Source organism: Rhipicephalus microplus, chromosome 5, assembly GCF_043290135.1.
Source record: "Rhipicephalus microplus isolate Deutch F79 chromosome 5, USDA_Rmic, whole genome shotgun sequence".
Classification (NCBI taxonomy): Eukaryota; Metazoa; Arthropoda; class Arachnida; order Ixodida; family Ixodidae; genus Rhipicephalus; species Rhipicephalus microplus.
The window spans coordinates 159,808,236-159,833,399 of NC_134704.1; the positions used below are offsets into that span (position 1 = coordinate 159,808,236).

At 46.8% G+C, this 25,164-nt stretch overlaps 1 protein-coding gene across 2 annotated transcripts in view; it reads right to left on the reverse strand.

Annotated features, from left to right (window-relative positions):
- The window catches only part of LOC119174150 (uncharacterized), a 278,504-nt gene that overhangs the window by 252,229 nt on the left and 1,111 nt on the right, over window positions 1–25,164 (reverse strand). The window lies entirely within an intron of this gene.

The following is a 25,164-nucleotide window of genomic DNA, read 5'->3' on the forward strand; positions in this document are numbered from 1 at the left end:
AAATCAATACTGTTCGGAGGGAGGGGGGGGCGATTACAGTACCTTAATTTGAGAATGGGCAGCGCTACGACTTCCACGAAAAACACGTACACGCTGTTTTTAAAACACACACACACGTAAGGCAACGAATATCTCAAAACGCTTGCTTATACTAACTAAACCGTACTCCGCGCTCAGAGAAGCCCGAAAATCGATAATAATGCACACAGGCCGAATAATGGTGTACTCTCCGAGGAAAATTAAGTCATCGCGAGCGAATTCATTGAAAAAAAAAAACTACCATAGTGTCCGTCGCCTTCTTTCCAATGCGTGTAAGTTTCTGATTTGCGTGATTCTCCGTCGCGCGTCGTCTGCATCCTTCGGGAAGTTAAGTGATAGAACGATGATATGTTGCCATATTTACACCCCGATGCCACTTACACACTGCAATGGTCTTTGGACATCGCTTTCTTCTTTTGGGGGCTCGCGCGTGCGGCATGCCGAAAAAAAAAAAAAGAAACTAAGCCGCCTGCAACGTACCTCCTTTCAAGGCTGACCCTGTTCACGGCCGGGCTAGACTGCATCTGCGCGCGCTCGCACGTGCAGTCAGCCCGGCCGTAGCCTGTTAGCGACGTCTACGGGTGCGGCCGCAAGGAGGAGAGCACTCAGTTGGAGTCGCGAGCCCCGTGCGTTGCTTGAGCGGCCCGCGGTGGCTGGCGCTTGCATCTATTCTTCCGCGAATAATTACAAATATACGTCCATCGCACTACAAGCGTGCTATGGGTGACACATTATTCACAGACAAATGAGGGAGTGAAGGCTTCATGGAACGTCTTCAAATGCAAACTCGTTAGAAGAGCCGGATACAAGATCGTTCACAACGATCTTTAACGCGGTTAAGCGGACCCGAAACAGCGATATGCATTACTGCATTTCTAGAAGTCGATCGGCACATTTCTGCGAACATTTTTTTTTTAAATATGCACCTTCGATGGAAGTAGCACGACCAGTTATCGTTTCATTTCTTCGGCTTCCAAAAGTTCCAAGATTCGCAGCGGTCTTGGAGCATTTGCCAACAAACCGCTGCTCGAGCTCAGAGATCCGGTACTTTCCTCCACTTTGTACGGCACTTGAGGTCATGCGCTGGGTAAGAAGGAAGCGGACAGTGCCATGGCTACAAGAAGCTTTCTGTAAGAGATATCATAGCGCGGCATTCACTGGAAAATATCAGCGGCCGCAAACTTTTACGAACGCATCCAGTCTAATGTTGATGAGAAAACCTGCAGACTCGGTTGCCATATCGTATACTGAATGACGGGTGCACGAATTTGTCGACTTCGTGACAGCTCATAAAACAAGACATCAATTTGTAACGTTATTGAAACTTCACCGCGAACTTTGTAAGATATTGCGGCACTACAAAGTGCGCCTAAATGATGAAACTTTGCACTACAGACTGTTAGCATAGGTACTCTGCACAATAATAAACACGCCGAATTATCCCTTTAAACGGCCTCTTTCACGACGCCACGGCTCAGGCGTTAGTCGCAAAACACCTCTTTCTCTCGTAGGCTCTTTGTTTCCGTACTGGAAAGCCTTGCGATACGCCAAGCATTTGAATGCTGACGTATTTGGGTTGCGCGTCATTTCCTGAATTAGGCGTACTGGCATTCGTCTACGACTTGATTACGTATTCAAAAAGAAAACAATCACAACAAACTTTTTTGTGGGCATAGTTGTCGCCGCAGAGTTAGGAAATCAGTCACGCAATTTGAGACCACACAGACGAAAAGAAACAACCGCTGATGACGTCTATATCATGCGCGTGTCAGTGTTTAATTTGCGCCCGGCATCATCCAATACCTAGCGATTAGGTTAGCTCGACACGGACATAACATCGGTTCAATAAAGACGCCGGGGAGGGGGAACGTGCATGGTGTCGATCTGGATGAGAACCAGACCGCAGCGTCGGGAACACTGGTATTCGTATCCACTATAGTTTGCTTTGTTTGTAATATCTTTTGGTTTCGGCCTTTTTGTTAACTCACATAGAGGTTCGTTATATGAGACGCGAAGGAAATTATTTTATTATTTTACTTCAACGGAATTACTATTACTAAGAACATGTATCACTACTAATACGACTACTACAAAATACTGTTACTGCAACTAGTTCTACTTTAGTAGTAGTAGTAGTAGTAGTAGTAGTAGTAGTAGTAGTAGTAGTAGTAGTAGTAGTAGTAGTAGTAGTAGTAGTACCATTGAAGGACATGCAGCGTGTGAACGTGCTGTCGCTCACGTCTTCCAATACCTGCACACACCGGCGTACGCGACGCACATATTGCGTCCCCATTCTTGAATACGAGAGGGGAACGCGAGATGCTGCTGCAGCGTACGCTGCACCGATCACATAGCTGCATACTACGCAACAGGTACTGTCGCTTCGGAAACCGCTGTTGCCGACAGAAGCCCCAGAACGAAAACGGGGTCACGTGAAGGCCAACGCGGCCCTTGAAGAGCGAAAACGAGCATGGGCACGTACACGTGTACTGCAAACTTCATCGAGACAGTTGTCCGCACCGACTCCGCCGCGCTTTTTAAAGAAAGGAAGCGCTCGACGACCGGTGTGGCAGGAGAGATTAATGACCGCACTGCGTGCTCTTTGGAGCAGGTCGCACTCTCTCAGTGAACTCCCGCTGCGTCGACGGCAAGTTTCGAAGTGTTCGCCGCTTCTGAAGAACCTCTCCGTACAGCAAATGTGTGGGTCGCGCCGCCGCCGACACGGCATGAGGAGGTGACGATGATCGAGTGCTGCACACCCCCTACTGGGATGCGCGCAGACCTTTGAGATTCGCGTCAACTCAGATGGTTAGAGAGAAAGAGAGAGAGGTAAAAAAAACGAGAGGAGGTCCCTCACAAAAATGCGGAGTAGAAAAAGAAGACAAAAAGAAAAAAGCTCCGAGCGTTCTCGTGCTTAGCTGTCTGTTATTACAGAACGGAAAATCAAGTCCAGACCAATAAACAACTGTTTTACTTGAAGAGTACGTTACTTATCCGCTAGCGGAAAGGGATGTCGTTGGTATATATACACGAAATAACACATCCATGACAAAAGATAGAAAGCGCACAAGTGTGTGCGACATTGTCTGGGGAATCTACGAAAGCGTGAAAGCTCGATCACTCAATTACGTAATCAGAAGATGCCAGCCATCTGTAGCTACTACATACGCGCCGGGCTGCACAAAGGCGGCGTCGATCGCGCATACTATGTACGTATGCCACATGCATCTTTTTTTCCAGCCCCTGTTCACCGCGCTACATTGCTGCATCGACGACCTGGCTTGTAACAATACGCTCTTCACGACTCGGCACTTGACTCATCCACTATCAATCAGATCGTGAGCAAAGACTTACAACCTTCAAGTTGTCTCGCTAGACGCCTGCCCTTGCCACTCCTCTTTCTTTCTCTGTACCCACCACCCAGAGCAACGCGTTTTCGCTCTCGCAAGCTCCTGTCAACCGGTGTGAAGGGCCTGCAATGCGCAAGCACTGAACTGCCCTCGCCGTCCACACGCCAGTGCAAGGCGCTCCGAACGCAGGCGGCTAAGGTTATCTTCTCGGAAGAAGGGTTAACGATCTCGGTCCCGTCGGGGTAAACGCCCCGCGCACGTCTATTGCAGGCGAGAGCCGCGTGCGTAGAGAGAAAGCGCTCGCGAATACGCCAGTCGCGAGTCAACGTAGTAGGCTCACTGACGAATGCGAGCGTTGTTTTAATTATTGGAGGCAAGCGCATTTTTCTTAGATTCATTCAGTTATCCTACTTATACCTAAATATATTTCAAAAGTGTATACGTTCAATTTGAAAGGAGACTAATGCCACTTACGAAGAAAATACGGTCCCTACTATTCCTCACGCCACTGTTCCACTTTCCCAGGCGAGCCAAGCGTGTTTGTAAATATATACACTAAGCACTATACTCTATACATCACATTCCTTTCATCAAGGCTCAGAGTAAGACATGCACTTCAGGTTTGAAGTTCGCGAACAAATGTGATGCGGGACGTACCTAGTTAGACTACAGCCGACGAGCGCCAGGTGTTATTACCTTGTAAATAATAGTTTCTTTTTATTTCACGCGCTAAAATACCAATATGGCCAGAATTCGTGCAGTAATCACATTAATTTCTAGATTTACATTCCAAAACTCATTTCATTATGATAGATGCCGTAGCGGGAGGGCTCCGGAAATTTTGGCCATCTTGTGTTTGTTAACGTGCAGCGACGTCACACACAGTAAACGGAACATTTCACCTCCACCTGACTGCCACCGCCATGACAAGAATCGAGCCTGTGTCTTTCGATTTAGCACCCCAGCAAGGTCACCACTATACTCTAACGCAACGCCTTAAGGCGGAAAAGTTAACTGACATGGCGCTAGGTGGGATAATCCGTAATAGACACATCTCCCTCTCCCCACACACATGTGCACGCACCCCCTCTTTTAACGAAGCTTTGCCGTGCTGCTGGTGGTGGTGGTGTTGCAACAGGCGGGGTCAGCCTGACCCAAATGACCGGCAATTGCTCCGCCTGAGCATCTACCGAATAAGAGCGATCCATCACCAAATATCACAGCTTAGTGTATTGCAGTAACGTCATCAGAATACGTTGCACGGTCCTCGTCGTTGCCGTGGGCTCCTCAGGGAAAATGACTTCTTCAATTGATACCTTAAAACACTTATATAAAAAAGTACATCGCCTGCAGACATTGCTAGCCGACACTATATTCCGCGATATTCGTCCAGAAAGTTGCAACTATGCGTCTGTTACGTGTGGTAGGTTGAGCTTCTCTGACAGCGCCTAAGGGTTCTCTTCGTCGTGATAAAAACCCCTTAATGGTGGCGAAAATAAGTCTTGAAAACCTCTAATCAGGCAAGCGGATACAAGAGTGAACAAGTGTCTTTGAGGAAAAAAAGATTGGAAATGGCGTGATACCTCCAGTTACTGCTAAAAAGTACGGCTGCATCAATTTGATAAGAACAGACCTTCACAAAACAAATGGCGCGGAGAGCAGTAGAAATTAAGATAGTCGAATAACTCGCACTAAATTAAAATGCCCGAAGTAAAATACAAGAGCGGACGTAATTAGGGAGAGGTGAAACAGACAGGGAAAAAAAACAAGATCGGGGAGAAAATGACGCGGAGAGTTGCGTACCTTTCGACAGAAGTATTGTAGTTACAAAACACCGTTAATAATTAAAACACCAATGCAGCTTACCAGAAAGACGCGCGCGAAATGAGCGAGTTAGATAGACAGCGTACACTGGTGTTTTTTTTCTTTTTATTATTTATCTAGCGACGAAAAACCTGTCCCGCGCAATGAACGACGCACGTGAGGGTTGTTTCCTGATCACTGTCAATCACGACTATAAAAAGACAATGTATAATCGTGACGAAACGGTTAATTTTATAACCTTAGTGTTTATATTGACAATGTAACGCTATACAACCTGTAATTATCGCAATATAACATTAATTATTTGCTAACACTGCACTGTATAGATATTGTATCGCTGGTTGTATCTTTAGGTTTTCATTCACTCATGGAAAAAACAAAAACAAAAGCGCGGAGCGTGTTTACTCAACTCAGTTTCCCATCCTTCCCCCCTCTCCCCCTTTTTGGCTCTGATTTATACTTGAGCAAGCGGTGGCACAAAGCAGCAAACAGCGGCACAGTTGATGTGGAATAACCACGGGTGCCGCGTGCATGAATGCGGCTTCTAAAAAGATCCGAACAAGAAAGATGGCCGAGCTCCCTTTCGTGACGCACGACTGAACTCTGAAAACAACACGGTGGTCAAGCAGTTACGGTGCGTGCTCGTCAGCTGAACTGCAGGTCACGAGTTCTAACCCCAGCCGCAGCGGCCGCATTTTCGACGGAGGCGAAAATGCTAAAGGCCCGTGTATACTTACATTTAGTATGCAAGTTAAAGAACTCCACATGGTCCAAATTTCCGCAGCCCTCTCCGCTATACGACATCTCTCACAATCACATCGTGGTTTCGCAACGTTGAACCGCAATCCTTAATTAAACGATGAAAACATGTAGTTAGAAAACCTGAAAAAAAAAACATTTTTGGGCGAAAACAGTAATCATCGCCTGGCATGCTCGCGCTTTCCCGTCTCAAAAACACGACGCTCGCCATTTCCCGAACAGCAGTGCCATGTCTCGCAGACTGCGGACACGCGTCACTCGTGACCGGAATGGGACAGGCACGCCGTTACAGCGAGGAACCATGCACGGACGAAAAATAGGTGACGTATATACTGTTTTGGAACGAAAGGCCTCCCCCACAAAGGACGCAAACTGTTCGTATACGGTGACACCGTAACACCGTTGTCAACGTTCGGCAAGCTCCATGTTCACTGGGAAAGTCCCTCGCCTACGCTTGTATTGCGCACAATATTTAGCAATGAACATTAAAAGACAATGAAGCGACCAAAACGAAACACATTGAGTCGTCCTAGAAGTTCAACCTATCCGACCCGCCTCAAAGCTATCACGGATGATGTAAACGGAATTGAATATTTTTATTCATTCCTTCATAAACATCAAAAGAGAGCGGGCACAATGGAAGAAAGTTGCATACTTAAAAGCGGACATACCTTGTTTCTACACACTCAAATGTGTTCTCGCTCATTTATTCCGAAAACTGGAACCAGCTGCTTGATTTATGGGCAGAACGAATAATTCAAGCGCTTTGCAACCACCTCGGTGGTCTAGTGGCTAAGGTACTCGGCTGCTGACCCGCAGGTCACGCGATCAAATCCCGACTGCGGCGGCTGCATTTCCGATGGAGGCGGAAATGCTGTTGGCCCATGTGGTCAGATTTGTATGGACGTTAAAGAACCCCAGGTGGTCGAAATTTGCGGAGCCCTCCGCTACAAAGTCTCTCATAATCATATGGTGGTTTTGGGACGTTAAATCCCACATCTATCTCCAACGAGCGGAAACTTGTTTTTTCCTTGTACAACTAAATTTGTTCAAATTGCAATACTGGCTGCTCATGTCTGCGTTTTGTAATAGCTCCTAGTTCCAAGGTACGACGCAATCGTCCATCTGTAACTACATGAGTCCTACAAGATGCAGGCGGCCCGATTGAGCGGGGGGAGGGGGCTGGTGTCGCAAGTGATGCAGTTGGCTCCACCCAAAATACTCTGTTTCTATATAAAGCAACATATCCGCTGGTCATTAAGAGTGATAGATTGCATACCGAGACAACGCAAGAGAAGGAAGAGGAAAGTTAGGTGGGCCAATGAGATAGAAGAAGTGTGCGGGTATAACGTGGCAGCAGCAAGCACAAGGACCGCGTGCATTGGCGGGACATGGGAGAGGCCTTTGTTCTGCAGTGGGAATAGTCAGACTAATTATGATTATCATTAAGAGAATGGTGATAGTGCGTATATGTATACGCAAACGTATACAACCCCATACGAACACACATTTAAAAGAAAAGGAAGCCGCCTCCCCCTTCTTCCCAGACACAACACCCTGGCTGCGCCCCCTGCAGAAAAGTAATGAGATAAACAGACAGTTGCGAATCACGTTCGGTTGAGGCTCATGGCTCCGACAGGAGAACACCATGTTTTCTATCGAAGAGAGAACCAGGGCAGGAGAGCCCGCGAGACCAGCGTCAATGTATACGGGTCCAGGAGTGTGCACATTACACGCAGCTGCGCCGCACCTCGTAACTAGGACGGAACACGCGCTTGACGTCAGCGCCCTGGATCGACGCCGAATGCAGATGCGCTGCCATCCGGTGACGCAATCGCGGGAACACGTCAACACGTATGTAGGGCGCTGCGCACGCTCGGACACTAAGGCGCGCGTGCACCGCAGATGCGGGCGACCAGGGAGCTACATGAACTCATTTATGCAGCGACAAAGAAACATTTGCCGCCGAAGGACGCTTGCATGCACAGCGAAACACGAAATGCGCAAACAGAGCGCGATCTCTTTCTTGTAGACAATAGTTATTACTAAAGAAGATGCCAGAATAAGTCCCCATTTGTTGATTGATTGATATGTGGGGTTTATTGTTCCAAAGCCACCATATGATTATGAGAGCACGCCGTAGTGGAGGGCTCCGGAAATTTCGACCACCTGGGGTTCTTTAACGTGCACCCAAATCCGAGCACACGGGCCTACAGCATTTCCGCCTCCATCGGAAATGCAAGCCGCCGCAGCCGGGATTTGAACCCGCGACCTGCGGGTCAGCAGCCGAGTACCTTAGCCACTAGGCCACCACGGCGGGGTTCCCGATTTTTGCTGCGAATGCTGTGTGCTAAAGCGAGAGAGTGACTAGGTATACATAGTAGAAACTTAAATTTATCGGGTATTACCTGCCAGAACCAGAAAACGAAAAAGCACCGGCTTGTACGGTATAGGGGTGGGAGGTGGAGGCTGAGATATTCTTTTCTTTATTTGCACCTACAAGTAGACGAACATTTTTTCCCCCTGAAGGTTTTTTTCCCATCACGAGACGGCCGCCCAGTTCCACAATCGAACTCGCAGCCTAGCGTTCACAGCAGCACAACGCCACGAAGTCAACAAGTAAGCTACAGATGCCGCGAATTGCAAGTGCTCGAAATTTTGTACTATACCTCTCTACGATGCTGAATTCGCTTCAGTGTAAATTGATAAATTGGTAAACGTATGTCTTAGTCTGAAACGAATAAGAATGCATTTGCGTTTCATGATTGTCATAACTATATAGACCACGGATATCCCTGGGCGAAAATGAGTTGTTTCTTGTGTCAAACAAGTCCCTTAGCCATATTACTGAAATTTCTATTGAGTCACGATATGTATACAGGCTGTTTCACACATGCACACTTGGAACATTTCGAGTGCATCGCGACGTACTCGGGGTTTTCCTGTAAGTGTGAAGCAGCCTGTACGTGCCGTAACAGCGTGGGAAAACAGTCGCATGTCCGGAAGCACGACTACCGCAGCATGTTGTTGAATAAATCGCCCGATCACGTATCAAATGGGCCAGTAATTCTTTTAGGACAATAGAACTCGAAGCCATAGGCCCAATGTTGCACCGCACGACGAATATCAAAGTTTCACTGTTGAATTTCCCGCCAGGATCTATAAGCGCCTGAGTGTATATAAGTACTCTTGCATTTCAAGGTATTTTCTTGCTTGTTTTTTCTCTCTCTTTTTTTTTTCTCGACTTTGGCGCACTGGTTCAATAAATTTACTTGAAATTAGTTATATGATGTCTTTCGCTACCTTTAACCACAATGTATTTTAATTTTACAGATGTCCGTTTCGGTGGCACAGTGATTACAGTACTCTGCTGCGGGCCCGAAGGTCGCAGGTTCGATCCCGGTCGCGGCCTTCCGATGGAGGCGATGGGGAAAAGACCCCTATACTGGGCGTAAACGTTAAAGAACACCAGAAAGTCAACATTTCCAGAGCCATTCACTACGGCGTCTCTCACAATCATATCGTGGTTTCGGGACGTCAAAACACGGATGTAATGATTAATAGTAACTTTTATGATAATGAATTGTGCATGCCCCGAGTAAACCCAGCCGAAGTGCATAACGTCAATATCGATATAATGCGGTATCCTTAAGCTGGCACTGGCATCCGTCAATCCTTTATATTGTGCGTATTCTCACTGCGTGACAAGCGTTTTCCCAATTAAGTAATATGTATTCAAATATACAAGAGCGGAACGCCGAAGTCCTTGGGTGCTTGCGTGAAAAACCTGTTTTACATCAATCACGGGGGCATCACAAGCTTGATCTGTTAAAACAATTATCCCCTCATTCTTGTAAGTATTGACATGAAATTAACAATGTCATGACACGTCGAACGCTCCACGTCAACCGTTTCAATTCGTATGCGTCTGCACAGTTCGAGTAGCTGTTAAAGATACAAAACCACAAACTACCAGCCGCACATGGCAGCACCAAAACCCGTCCCTAGATTAGCCTACGGAGTGCGAAAAATCGCCGAACAAATCCGCGCTGCGCGCGCACTTTGATATAGAAAGGCCACGGTGGACAACAGGAAGTGATGACGTCCTTTCACAAAAACCACATACGTCTGGAGGATGGGCGGCGCTGCAATACAGGCCAGCATGCACGTATGCATATTAGCTTAGCCGGACACCGAACGCACTGTTCAGAAGCGCAGGAAAATTGCACGATCGCAGTGCCTCTGTTGCAACGAACAATAGCGCGAAAACAGATGGTACCGAATACAAACGTCTCCACTTCGGCACAACCCGGGGAAACGTTTCTTCCGCTCCCCAAAAATGGTTTAGCCATTTTCATGAACGGGGCTTCATCATTGTTCTATAATTGAACCCGTGGAGAATCATGGGAACGCTACGGCTGCCGTTTGAGTGGGCAGATTACCGACCACTCTAGGGATAATCTAGTTAGCACGATTGTACGCGTAATTATAAACCCCGTTAATTGAAGACCTCATCATCAATCCTCAGCTCCTGAAGCTAATGTGTAGCACGGAGCACACCCTAGGAGCCAACGTTACTAGATTACCTATCTAGTAACGTTGCTAGGAGCCATCTAGGCGAGCGAAGGAATCGCAATTAATGACACTCCAATAAAAGCGACGCGAAAACACAAATATATTAGCAGCCTTTCCAAAGCGAAGCCAGCAATATGAATTTTCGAAACGGCCGCTTCTTGGGAAAATTTTTATGCAAAAAGAAGTGCATGATTTCTTCATTGAATATCAGCTGTAGTAAGCGTGCACATGAAGCACATCAACGCAACGTATGAGCAAAAAGAGATGTTTCATTTTTTTTCTTCTTCCGCCTCCCGCTTTTTATAAAAGTGCCAGTATTTTTTCTTTTTTTTTTCTTTTTTGCGGACTAACTTATAGCGCCATCCGCCACGGTGGTCTCGTGCTTATTGTGCTGGACTGCTGCCTGCAGGTCACGGGATCGAATCCCAACCACAGCGATTGCTTTTTCGATTGAGGCGAAAATGCTTAAGGACCGCGTGGATTTTTATAAAACTGCACTTTCCCTTTTTGTTTCTTTTTTTTTTGAGGGGGGGGGGCCTAACTTGCAGGGTGAAAGTAACCAAGCTCGACCTTTCTGCAGTGTGCACTGGCGCGTAATGATTCCCAGCAATCTTGTTGGCGTAACAACGCCACACGCGGAGATGGCAAATATTGCCTCGCCTAATGTCGTCGAAGAGAAAGCAAACGCAACACTGGACAAAGGGCGACGGCTACGTAAATAGAGCGGAGATATAGAAGGACCGAGAGCTATTCCCACCGCCGTAAGCCTCGGCAATAACGACAGCCGCATCGCCGTTCTGTTTTGCTGCGCTTAGCGCACATTCTCCCTTTTCCGTGTGTGTATGAGGACAGGCTTGTTGCGATCAGGAAGAGCTTGGCACAAAGCCAACACTTCCGCGGCGCAACTGCGCTTTTCCGTAGGTTGGCCACTCTTCGCTGACGTTCCAATGACTATACGCCCGCCGCACACGTCTTCCGAAGCGGGAGTTTTCCACTTATTTACCACATTCGCAAACGCACTGCGCATGCGCCACTCGATCGAAGTCACGCTCTCCTGAACAAACCTCTCCTTCATCCCTGCCATTTACTTTCCGATGGGCATGTGCCGTTTGAAAACAGTGCAGGTGTTCGCACATTCCCCCTAGCTTTCTGCATCCATGACCGTAATCTTCGACAATCTCTCTCTCTGGCTCTTTGTCCTCTTCTCTCATCTCGCCGACCACCCAAAAGTGCGGGTGGACATACATTGATTGTCATATTTGTTCAGCTTAACTTCCAGATGGTTCTTTTGTTATTTGTGTAGCCTATCCAAGCAGACGTAGCATCTGTACAATGTGCACTTTTCCATAAATAGAATACAACATACAGTTCCATGGGGTACCTATGCTTCTACATACATAGTGTGAAGAAGAAAACGCATCGTCGGCAAGCAACATCGCCACTGCTTGGGTACTGGGTGCTGGGCTTTTCTCGCTCGGCTCGTGCTGATCATCGCCGGCATCTGCTTGACCGACGCTCTGTACCGATCGTGTTTTCATCGCAGGGCCACCGTCGCAACAGCCACCAATAAACCCCTCTTCAATAGAATTACATTAATGACACGAAACGCGTATTGTTGACACAAGAAAGTGTATGGTTAAGCGCGATCTACAACTAACGCCAACGTATGCACACAACTTTCACACACAAAAAAAAAAACGGCAGATCCCACGTACCCGGGAATCGACGCTTTGCGAAGCGAAGGTGACCATGTTGCAATTTTTTAAAGACGATAGTCTTTCTTGGGGACCTTCGACGCAAAAACTTTGGTCTGTCTGTCTGCGTGTACATTTGTCTGTCCACCGTTACCGGAAACCGGGTACTCTAAACATCACCAGCCGATACCCCGAACGGCCGACACCATCTGCAGCGCCCACCAATGCTCCTCAAGGATTAGCGTTCATACGTGTGCGATTGTAAATTAAAAAGCAATTATTGCGCATATCTGAGGCACCATAACAACACGCATATATTCTGCATGGTGGTCTTTTACTAGAAAAGGCATACATAAGTAATTCTAAAAACCATAGCGCTTATCACGCTGCGCTGACCATGCAACTTTGCTTCAAGAAGCGAGTGTTTCCAACGCTTTGCTAAGACGACACGGTGGTGGCACCTACCCGTCGCCTTGCGTTCTACACCTTATCACCTCTGACACAGGCGCGCACGCCCGTTTCAGGGCCACGCAATTCGTTTTCCAAAAAAAAAAAAAAAAAAAAAAGAATTGCCAGATGGCGCTCATGTCTCACGTGTGACGTGACTTGATACGCTCGTTCACCTCCACTGGACGCTCGAGGCACTCTAACGCAGCGCCTCCGGAATACCATGCACCAGTTTTCTTGCGCAGAAAAGCAAATAAATGTTCTGTTCACTCTCTCCGCACGCAAGACTATCGTCTTTCGACGACATTTGCAGATTACATGCAGATACGGGGTAATTTTTTTTATTGAGCGATACGCCATGAAATGACGCTAAATATATGTACAAATGTTGCGCGCACAGACATATGTTGAAGAGTTGCAGATGGTTATAGAACCAGTCGTTTGCACTTGCACGACGATGACAACTGGAAAATGCCTATTAGCAACACCAGAAAGTGATATGAAGCGCTGATGCTCGGAAAGATGTCGGCCTTGGACACTGCTACATAAAGCAACTTCAGCGCATGACAACTAACCCCAATTGGCGTTAACCCGACGTGACGGCTGTATCAAAGGAGTGCATATGTAATGTTTATAAAATGGAGTAGGCAACAATGCAACCAATATTGACGTTTCACGAAGATTAGCGCCTATTTGAAAAGTAGTTCCGAGACCTGGCGTAGCTCTGTGGTAAAATGCTTCATTGCTACGCAGAATGCTTGGATTCGATTCCAGCTGGGATCCTGACATTTGTTCTTTGTATTCGTCGGGTCGATGCTACCAATGTCGGGTATTTAACACTCGCGTGTTAAAATTTCCAATGTGTGTTCTCGTCGTTTCTGGGTAAATACTAAGTGTCAATCACCTGTGGCCTATACCCGCATACCAGCGGCATATATCCGTCCGTGGCTATGTGCCACTGTCTGGCGGGAAGTGTTTGACGACGTACGCGACGGGATTGTCAATATTCATGTCTTGACCACCACGTCTTTTACGTCAAACCATCTTATCCTCCCATGCCAATTTTGGTGCACGCCAAGTTATACAGGGGTGACCACGAGAACACCCAAACGAAAACAAACAGACAGACAGACAGACAGACAGACAGACAGACAGACAGACAGACAGACAGACAGACAGACAGACAGACAGACAGACAGACAGACAGATAGATAGATAGATAGATAGATAGATAGATAGATAGATAGATAGATAGATAGATAGATAGATAGATAGATAGATAGATAGATAGATAGATAGATAGATAGATAGATAGATAGATAGATAGATACGCTCAAAGTCCCCGAAGTTCGCTAAGAAATGCTTCGCATTTCGCTACGCCGGCGATCACGTGGCCCGTCCTTCACCGGACCTCAACGGCTGTGCCACAGCGCGGGAAAGCCTGTGCACAAAGCGCATATCGTTACGGTAGAGCGCGTGGGCATTTTCTCACTCTTCGCTTCGAGTGCACCGGTGTCTAACACGGAATAACAGTACCTAAAAAAATTGGCCCGAATCAACATGTTACACTGTTAATGTCGTCGAAAGACGATATTTTTGCGTCTGGAGAGAGTGAACAAAACGTTTATTTGATGTTCTGCGCAAGAAAAACGGTGAATGGTATTCTGCAGGTGTTACGTTAGAGTGCCTCGAGCGTGTAACGGAAGCGAACAAGCGCATCTAGGCACGTTAGGCACGAGCGCCATCTGGCAGTTATCTTCGAAAACGAAGGCATGCGCGACCGCGGAGAAAGATGCGCGCCAGTCACGGAGGGAATAAGGTGTAGAATGCAAAGCGACGGGCAGGTCTCACCACCGTGCCGTCATAGGAAAGCGTTGGAAACACCTTCTTGAGCATCGAGTTGCACTGTAAGCGCAGCGCGTTAAACGCTACTGTCCTTAGAGTTACTTGTGTGTGCCTCTGCTAGTATAAAGGCAGACATACAAAACATAGACATGTTGCTATGACGCATCAGATATACGCAATATTTGCTTTTAGGGGCGAAGCTCCTTAAGACCTCACGATGTCCGCCGTCTCCTGTCTGTCCGTAACACGTCTTCATCTGTCTGACATTTCTGGACCATTTTCCATGTAACCTTCAACTTATAAGCAACAGAGGGTGCTGTGGTTAATTGTAGATGTGATGGCGCTGCTGTGAACTATATATATATATATATATATATATATATATATATATATATATATATATATATATATATATATATATATATATATATATATATATATATATATATTCTCTCATATGGACGAAGACGAACGCAGGAAAGCGCGACGTGCTGAGTATCAGCGTCGCCGTCGACGGGAAGCTACCGCGAAGACAAAAGAGAAGGAAGCGGATACAAAGCGGCGATGGCGACAACAAAGTTCTACACCACAGACTAGGGCTAAGGAAGCAAAAGCTAAGCGGGAAAAACGCCAAGCTGACCAGCAGTTGAGACAACCTGAAGCGGATGCAAGGGAGCAATACCGACAAGAAAATTCTACACCAGAGACGATAGCTAATGATGCTGTGATTATGAAGTCAAAACGTAACCCGGAACCTCATATCAGCTCTAAAGGAGAATCACCGCTATATCACAATTGGTCTCAGCACTATCTCTTTGAATAAAAAAAAATATATATAAGTATCACAACCACAATCGGTCTCAGTACTATCTCAACTTCAATCACAATAATCACCTCCGAAAGCTTCGCCCCATTATTATCTTCAAGCAGCTTGAAATGCAGTGATTTTTTTTAATTGACAATCGCACAACTATGAACGCTAAACCTTGAGCAATATAGGTGGGCGCTGCGGATGGGGTTGTCTGTTTGGTGCCGTTTGAGGTATCCTAAGGGTGGACAAACAGACAGACAGACAGACAGACCAAAATTTTTCCGTCAAAGGTCCCCAAGAAAGACTATTGTCTTTAAAAAAAAGGAAAAGAAGTGATGTTCGAAGGGAAGATGAAGAGCTACCGACCCAGTTAGCCCACGGCACTGACTCTCACGTGAGAACTGACTATACTATGTCTCATAAGCAATGTTTCGAGAGAACTAGCATGAAGCCCCACCCACCTCTCACACACACACACATACATTTAATTAAGGTGATATCTAGCGAAACCCACATTAGCACTCACTAAGCAGCCCCTGTGCTAGTTTAACCTAACCGTCGTTGGCCAACTCCCACGCCACTATCATCTCGCCCTCAACCCTCGAGGCACGCACTTTCGGCGACGCGAGCCGGCGGAGCAAAAGCGCTGCCGCTCCGGCGATTGGGGGCTAACCAAGCGTAACCTATTTCGGGCGAGGCGACACACGATGTCGTCTCGCACCTTGCGGGCAAGTATGCAGACCCCGTCCTGTTATCAGGCAGTCAGTCGTTTTTTTTTTTTTTTTCTTTCTGCTCGCGCGCCTTTTCCATTGGCAACTTCATTATTGGCCCCGAGAGCGAAAAGTAATTAAGGCACGCCAATCACACTCAGCAAAATACTACTACTACTACTACTACTACTACTACTAATAATAATAATAATAATAATAATAATAATAATAATAAAGTGTAAATACTATAATTATTATTTTTATTAACATGAACAATAAGAGGAACGAAGGATACTCATGGCAGCATAAAGTATGAAAAAGAATACCGCGCAGGATGCAGGGGTGGCTTGATGCCACGAAAAATAATGTATCAGTGCCACAAGACCGATGTTAGTGCACGTGTGCGTCGGGGCGACGCCGGGGAAGACGGTGCCAATATTTCTCCTCTTTTATTTATTAACCGTCGTACAAAGTAGAGGCCTCAAAACTACAGGTGACTGCTTTTAGACTGCACTACTAACACAAGAGCATCCCTTTCTAGTTGCCGCAAACGCACGCAGCTTACTTTCCCTGTATACCGCCCAACGCGATCTTCACAGCACTGTCCGAGTGCTGCGCAAATTCTCCGCCTGGAAACTGTTTTTTTTTTCCTTCACGAGTCTATACACATGCGCGCACGAACATGCACACGGATGGTCAATCTATCTTTGCACCCTTCAAAAAAAAAAACACAAAAAACACCTTGTGTTTACACTCTTGACCGACGCCGTCCTCCGGTGCAGTTCTTGTTTCTATGCATGAGTCTGCATAGCTGGTTCAACTTTAAAAAGAAAAATAACTGCCGAGCTAGATTCGAGTAATCCGATTAGCTCTGCGGGAAAGCTAAAGGGGACTTTTCCGAAACCGCGTACACGCTGTGAGCGTCACATAGCCTCACATGAAGTGGAACAACCACACCGGAGTAAAAGAAGAAAGTCGCCCACGTGGCGAAAAACCGCCAATTACATATATCCTTCGGGGGCCTGTCTCGACCAATTGGCTAAAAAAGGAAGAAAAAGGAAACTTAGGCTGCATTCGTAAACATTGAGTTCCTCCTCATTCTGGCTCATATATGCTATAAAACTGCGCTGGCTGCCATGGAATTACCTCTCACGGAGAGAAACATGATTTCCCTGAACACAGTTCATTTTTTTTTACATATATACAAAATAAACTTCGGACTACAATACACATGTTATGTGACATGTTCACTCTTTCATTTAGCTCTGGAACTACACACTTCCAGCGAAAATGATGACTACAATAATAATGTATCGGTCTTACGTTCCAAAACTACGACACGATTATGAGATATAGTGGAGTGCTCCGGAAATTACTACCGTTTGGTGCTCCTTGACGTGCACTAATGTAGCGCAGTAGACACGGGCGTCGACCATCACGCCTTCATCGAAATGCGACCTCCACGGCCGGGATAAAACCTGCAGCCACTTTGGGGTCAGTAGCCGAACACCAAACTACTGCTCCACCATCACTGCTGACAATGTGATATTTTGTCAACTACGGTATACCACATATTCCTACGGTGGCTTGGGCACGTAAATCTCGGGAATCTATTTTAACTAATGCAGCTAAGTAATGTAGCTTTGTAATACAGGCTTTCCGATAGTTGAAGTTTTACGCCGTAATGATGCACAGCGGGCAACGATGAACACCGTGAAGCTAAGCCCTCGGGATTTCGCGGTTACCTAACCAACACGTGTTTATGAGCACGTGAACATTTTACCGTCCCGCTCCTGAAAGGAACACAGCAGTACACATAAAGAAAGGTTCCCACGACAACCGCTTGAAATCACGTGACATCCACCAAAACATCGGGTAAGAGAACAAAAAAAAGCAACTTTCACATGACCTCCACAACAAATGACTCTCCCAAGCACGTCATGTTTCGTGACTAGTTGCCATCAGGAACGACCTACGCATGCGTCAATTTCGCACACTGCCTATACTAGTCAACACTCTGCGTAATCGATTCGCGATTGCGAGTGCAGGAACGCACTAATCGAGACGTGTCGTCGCGCACCCATTTTGTCAGACGGTAGAGAGTTCGTTTGGTAATGTGTCTCAGCAATCAATTCGCTTCGCGCATATTTCGAGCCAGGAAGACAACGTGCTCCTGTTACGCTATGTCATTAGGAATATGATGTTTACAACAACAGTAAAAAAAGATGGCAAGCGAACTGAAAACAACGGATGACTAAATAATAAGGGCGCTGAGCAAAACAAGAGAGGCTATGATGCTGGACGAGGAAAGGAACCCTTCAATTACGGAACGATTATCCACATGTTCGATGTCCATCCGTCTTCCAGCCACCGTCTCCAAGGTCGAGAGCTGTCGTCAGTGCGGCGCGCTCGTGGTAATTGTATTAGTAACCTTGCACTCACTGGCCTGCACAAGACTTCCGTTAAAAATAAGAACAAAAACATTACTGCTGCGAAGAAAGTCCAAAGTATACTTTGAACAAATGTTCCACTGCAGGCTCTTTCAATCAATGTTCGCGTAATGGGAGATGTCCGAATTTCACTACCACATTTACTCACTATCAGTGCAGGCTAACGCTAGGTAATTTGGGCTGTACTTTCGAATTGAAGCGACCTTTATTTTTTTTTTTTAGGACATCTGCTTCGAGCAGATGTACGTGATAATGATGCCAAGTGCTTGTGGGGTGCTAAAGGTAATGTCGGCTCTGATTACGCCGACATGAAAAATTACGCCGATATGACACGAACTGTAGACGTTAAAAGCGATCCCGTGAAGCATACGCTTAACCCTAAGTTCTCGCCCTTCAATCCGTCAGTACTTTATGTCAGGGCTAATGGAAGTTACTGCTGGCTATCTGCTCTTCCGACAGCAATGTTGCCCTTATTAAATGTTACTACGATTGCACCGCCCAACAATGTTGCTTCGAACTCCAAATCCGGGCTGTCCAGAGGGCCCGCACTTTGGCGGAGGAGCTCGCTCTTCCTGTCCCCACGTGGGTGCGGCCCACAGCCGACCCTCCCTCTTGAGGGGAATCGGCTCCTCAGGACAATTTGTAAATAAAGTTCATTGACTGACTGACTGACTGCTTCGAACTCTCGCTGATAGTATATGCGACAGTCAACTGTCGACCACTGGAACGTTTACCTCTCGCAAAAACGTTCTCTTTAGAATTGGCCACCGGGCGCGAATTGTTCGACTAGGGTAAAGAAGCGGGCACAATCTGTTGAAAAGCTTTTGCGCCCACAGCGGAACCTATATCGGGTGCGGACAATGTAGGTCAACTCCGGTGTGACGACGTATAGCTTGCAGGAGCGAGAAGAGAACGAGCATCGATGAAAAAAAAGTTGGTCACGTGAACATCCCTTTCCGGCCCCTCTTTTTTCGCACGCATTCAACTCTTCCATTCTATCGATCCACGCGGCGCGTAGACGCGTTCCCTCGCTCTCCGCGGATGGCCTAGCATCTAAAAACGTTGGCTTAGCTGACGTCATTCGAATAGACCACCTGCTCTCCCACCCCTCTATTTCTGGGCAAGTCCATACTTGCTCGGAGCACAGCATTGATTTGCCATTTTTGTTGCTTCTATTGCGTTCGAGCTGACTTTGCGATATAGTAAACAAGTGAGCATGGCTGCGGTCTTCAGAGGCTGGAATCGTAGCTCACTCCTTTCGGTAAAAGCACACGAATGCCCGGAAGAGCGCAGTCGAGGTCGTGAAGCCGATGTCACAGCGGTAGCCTTTCAATCCCCGCCATGGAAAACAAAGCCACAAGCTATTTCTCTCTTGGACGGAGCTCATCATGCAGCCCAAAGGAATAAAAATATACACGCTACGATGCATCATAGACTGCCTCTTTCTCTAAGAATACGTCTGTTTTTCTGAAACATAACCCAACACCATGTGAACGTTGCAGTAAATTAAAACAGTACACATAGTGAAACTGTGTAAGTAGTCCTGTCGTCTCTTCTGCCAGGCTGCTTCTCCCCTGACTGGAGCCTATAGTTCACAATCCCCAAGTGATTGTGAACACGACTTCCGTGGGAAATCGGAACGTGTAGTACTTTTCTCTTTTCTATTTATGTATTAGTCGGTGTCCGGATTCCTTGTTTTGATAAAAAAATACGTTGTTCGTGAACATATTGAGTGGACCTTCATGATATTTTCGTAAGCAAAACGGCACTTAATAGTGGCTCCCCGTTGATAGACACATTGTCTTACATAGCTTGAAAAAAAAAAAAGAAGTTTTTTGAAATGAAGCTGCAATGAGATACAATCAGTGTTCTTGAGGAATACACCTCGCAACATCGCTCCTGAGAAGTGTGCTCTCAAAAAACGATGCGCCGAAGTGCGCGTGAAGAGGTAAAGTTTTTAGTTTACTTTCTACCGCGTTCAAATCTGATTTGTGGGGTTTAACGTCCCAAAACCACCATATGATTATGAGAGACGCCGTAGTGGAGGGCTCCGGAAATTTCGACCACCTGGGGTTCTTCAACGTGCACCCAAATCTGAGTACGCGGGCCTCGACATTTCCGCCTCCATCGGAAATGCAGCCGCCGCAGCCGGTATTAGGCCATGCGACCTGCGGGTCAGCAGCCGAGTACCTTAGCCACTAGACCACCGCGGCGGGGCACCGCGTTCATATCTCCCGCAAGTATACGAATTGGCCTTTTGCAGGTAATGTTCCATAATATCCACTAAGAAATAAATAGAAAGAATGCCTAATACTCGTTTTGGATAGTTCTGACTTGCCGAATTCGCGCTTAACTCCCTTTCGGTGGGTGGCGCGTCCCGCAGCTCATGAAGAAGAGTTAACTTCTCTCTTAAAGAGTTAACAAAGAGTCAACGTCTCTCTTAAAAGAGAGTTGTGGCAAGTTACGACTACAACCAAAAATAGTAAAAAGAAAACTTTTCAAGGGTGTGTCCCAACTTATTTACGATTGGAAGTCAACTGCGCTTATCTATTACTGCAGCATTAGCAATATTTATTTTTTTTCGCACAGACGCCGAAGTTAAGATAAAAATGTGATGAAAAAGTATACGCGACTGCCGTGCTTCGGTTACGCGATGGAAACGAAAAAAGTTAACGGAAGAGGCGCTTCCTGTTCCATTTCCTTTTGTTACTTGTGCGCCACGAATTCGTGAAAATACGACATGGAAAGTTCCGTCGTCATCTCTGCCACCGCACCAGCAATATGTATATAAACTTTGCGCCAACGCTCAGTGTGCCACTCGATTACAAGCATACCGCTGCTTTTAAGTCCGTGCTCCGCGTAGGGTTTTGCATAAAGCTCGCCGACCTATAGGACACAAGTTTTTCCAACACGATATCGACGGCCAACACATACATTGACAAACGTGTAAGAAAAAGACTTCACTGAATATGTATCGACATCGACATATTTTAGGATATATGCTGTGTTACAGTTAATGCTATTTATGGCTTGATATGAAGCGCAACGGGGCGCACGTCTGACAGTTCTAAACATAAAAAAAAATACTTTGCTTGCTACTGTTCTCGGTCAGTCCTGACTTGCTGCTGCATGCATAGCTCTCTCCGAAGACGCGCCTGAACTCTCCCTTTTGGAGTGCCGCACGTCCTAGAAGTCTCCGAAACGAGTATATAGGCATGACGATAGTTATAGCGCGAGAACAAAACGACAACACAGAGACAAGAAAGACACGACCGCTCGTGTCCTTCTTGTCTCTGTGTCGTCATTTTGTTCTCGCGCTATAACTATCGTCATGCCATACCAACTAGCCCAAGCTGCCACACTTCTGAGTATATATGCCTAATAGTCTCCAACAGAAGGTTAACGTGTACCTCGAGAGTTAACTGCATGGCAAATCAAGACTCGCCGAAAAAAAAAAAGTTAAGAAGTAATATTTTCTTCCTAACATCGAAGCTGCTCCAGTCGGTGTTAAAGATGCCGAGGCATAAAACTATCATCCCCATGAACGGACGCGCCCTTTCCTCGTCCTCTTTGTCATCTTTAACTTCATTCCCAGAACGCGTACGTGCGCCATTTTGTCCGATATGGAACAAGGGGGAAACGCAAGGGTGAGGTGGGGGGTAAAATAAGGAACGAGAACAAGAGAGCGAAATCTTAAGAGAAAATCTTGGCGAGAAAAAAAAAATTCCTCACGAGGCGGCGGGATTAGAAGCCACAGACTCACGTTCCAAAGGCGAGCGTATCATCCACTCGGCGGTTCGGGCACTTTTTACACGATGACAGAACGCCGCATAGCCAGAAGTGGTGTCGTATACCAAGGGGGTAGGGAAGGTGGGAAGTGCTGAGGAGGAGAGCTCTGAGAGCGACGAGGGGAGAAAGAAGGCGGGGAAAAAGTGAAGCATGGTACTTAAGAAAAACAGAAAACAGACAGATAATTGCAGAAAGAGAAATAAACAGAGACAGGGAAGAAACAAAAAGCAAGCGAGAAATAAACAGCGAGAGAGAGAAATAGCAAACAAGAGAAAGAGAACTGAATTGAAAAATAGAGACCAAAAAAACAGAAAGACGAGAGAAAAAGAGAGAAAAAAAAAGAAAACTAAAGAGAAACATAGACGACAGAAATGTAGAGAAATAGGTCACCCAGCGAGCGGTCGCTACGGGCCCATGCATTGCTGCGACAAGCTTTTGCACAAACAAAAACGAAGAAGAGCAAACGTGAAAACTTGCAGATTTTTTCTTTCTCCGATGATAACGACAACAGTTGTGAAAGGCTGAAGAGTGAAATGAGTACACGCATCTTGTTCTAGTAACACTTAATCCATTCTCAAGTCTCGAACCACCCTGCCACTCCTTACGTGGTACAGCAACACTTCAGATGCGATAAGACCTGTCCCAAATAACAAGACATGAACAATTCAGCAACCTGCCTTATATGGCGCAAATAAAAAAAAACACGTTTGGCGCATCATCATGCCTTGAGGTTTGACGCGTGGACCTCAGCCCGGCTTTTCGTCGCCACCGTCTCAGCACTCGAGCTCGGCTGCGCGCCGTGGATAGCGCGAAACCAAAAGAGCCGACGACTTCTCTTTCCCGGGGCTGCCCACCGGTAGCGGAGGCGATTGCGCAACCTTTACGTCACCACTCGAGCAAGGACGCGCGCCTCATCACCGGAGGGAGAGGCAATCCCCCTATCTCTGCCGGTCGTCTCAAGGAGTTACGAGGTCTCGGAAAAGCACTTCAAGCGGAAGACCCCACTCCCAGACACGCTGTTGCATAAGGGGCGCGCCGCACAACTTCACTTTGCAAGTCATTGCGAAAATTCTTCCACATAGCCGTACCTCACATCATCTGCAATTTTGCGTGCCAATACCACGACTTGATTATGAGCCACAACAAAGCGGACAGCTCCAAAAATTTAGACCATTTGCTCTTCTTTAACGTACGTTGACATCGGGGCCGCCAGCATTTATCATCGATCTAGTTCCGATAGCCAAGGCCGCGATTGAACCAGCGACCTACGGGTCACCAGCCCAGCACCTTAACCATCGCACCACTGAGGCCAAACACGTAACCCTTCAAGTGAGAGGAGGGCGAGCGCACTTTGTCTCTGCGATCTGCCGCGATGCCACAAAGCTTCCGACAAGAGACACTAGAGCAATGTGGCGCTGCGATAGTTCATGCAGCTGCCACTGCACTGATATCTATTACACAAAATGAATTGGTTTATCTCCGAGCATATGTACAGAGCTGTTCTTGAGGGTCATTTAGCACGCTGCATCTACATAAATTTATTGACCTAATTGTCAATACAATACGGGACTTTTCTTTTTCTGAACACGGAAAAAAGTAGCACTGCGCACACGCGTCACAACTGTTAATTACGGAATTTGTGACCTTAAACACCCTAGCTTTTCCTTGAATGCTATCTCTAGCAAAAAAAAAAAAAAAACGATGCCAGGGCGGCTAACATTAGGTTACGTTCTTCGGGCGATGCATTTGAAGAATGAGCGACGCCCCCATTTTCCCACGCTTGTACGGACTGCAACAAAATAGGTTCCAGACTGCCTGTGTTAAAAGGGTGATGCGCAATAGATCCTCGTTCATGGTGTTTCGATAATACGGGCTGGGATATAAAGTTGCACAAAGTCTACAACATATGCATCCTGGACGTGATCTGCACCAGTGGTTTAGGTAACACGTCGTCCGCAGTTTCCCGCTCGTGTCACGCGAACTTTGGCATGGTGGTCGGCAGTTTTAGAATGGGCTACCGATAGTTTTGCGTACGCTGTCGCTTGCGTTTGTCGCCAGTGCGCATGCGTCACAAGCAGCTTTCTTGGAAACTCACTTTATTTTTCGATACATTAAGCGTACGCAAGCATCGCAGAGCTTGAATATCCCATTCTAACACACTTTATGATCTCTCTACATTTATGTCTTGCGTGTCCAGCTATTCCCAGGCAGTCACAAATCGGCGACGCTACTGACTGGCATAAACAGCTGTGTACGCACGCATAACCAAAAAAAAAAAAACCCTAAAGACAATCACCACCGCTTCACGAAATCCTAAAGGTGTCAGCGGGTGAAGTCTAGCGATGAGTGTTTCGGAATTAATGACTTTTCAAGCAAATAGAAGCGTTTATGCGAGAAATGCTATTGCCGACAGCAGACTGCGGGGCCTGCACGGATGCCACGACGACGAACTTCTCGCAGCAAGGCAACAAAATGAGCACATCGCAGTTATCGATTCTCGCTCGAAAAGGCCTTAGGCGGGGCCCTCTCGTGTAGCGAAAATGACGCGCCGCGACACTTACGGGCACGCGAGTCACACCTTGTCGAAACGGCAGTCCAGCTGCCAAAGACGATCAGTGCAACCGCCAAGATCAGTGGTCTAAGACTATCCGTGAACGCCAAAAAGACGGCGTGGTCGCCTCGGAGGAAGAACGCACATGGTGCCTAAAAATACCGGACCCTTCTAGCCCGCGATGCCGAGGGCGGAAAAGAGCGCTATATTCGGTGGCCCCACTCACTCGGCTTACTGACACCCGGCGTTTGTGCAAATGACACGCGATTGTCGATTAATGTGCTCGCAGTAGAGGTCCGCCATAGTACAGACAAAAAAAT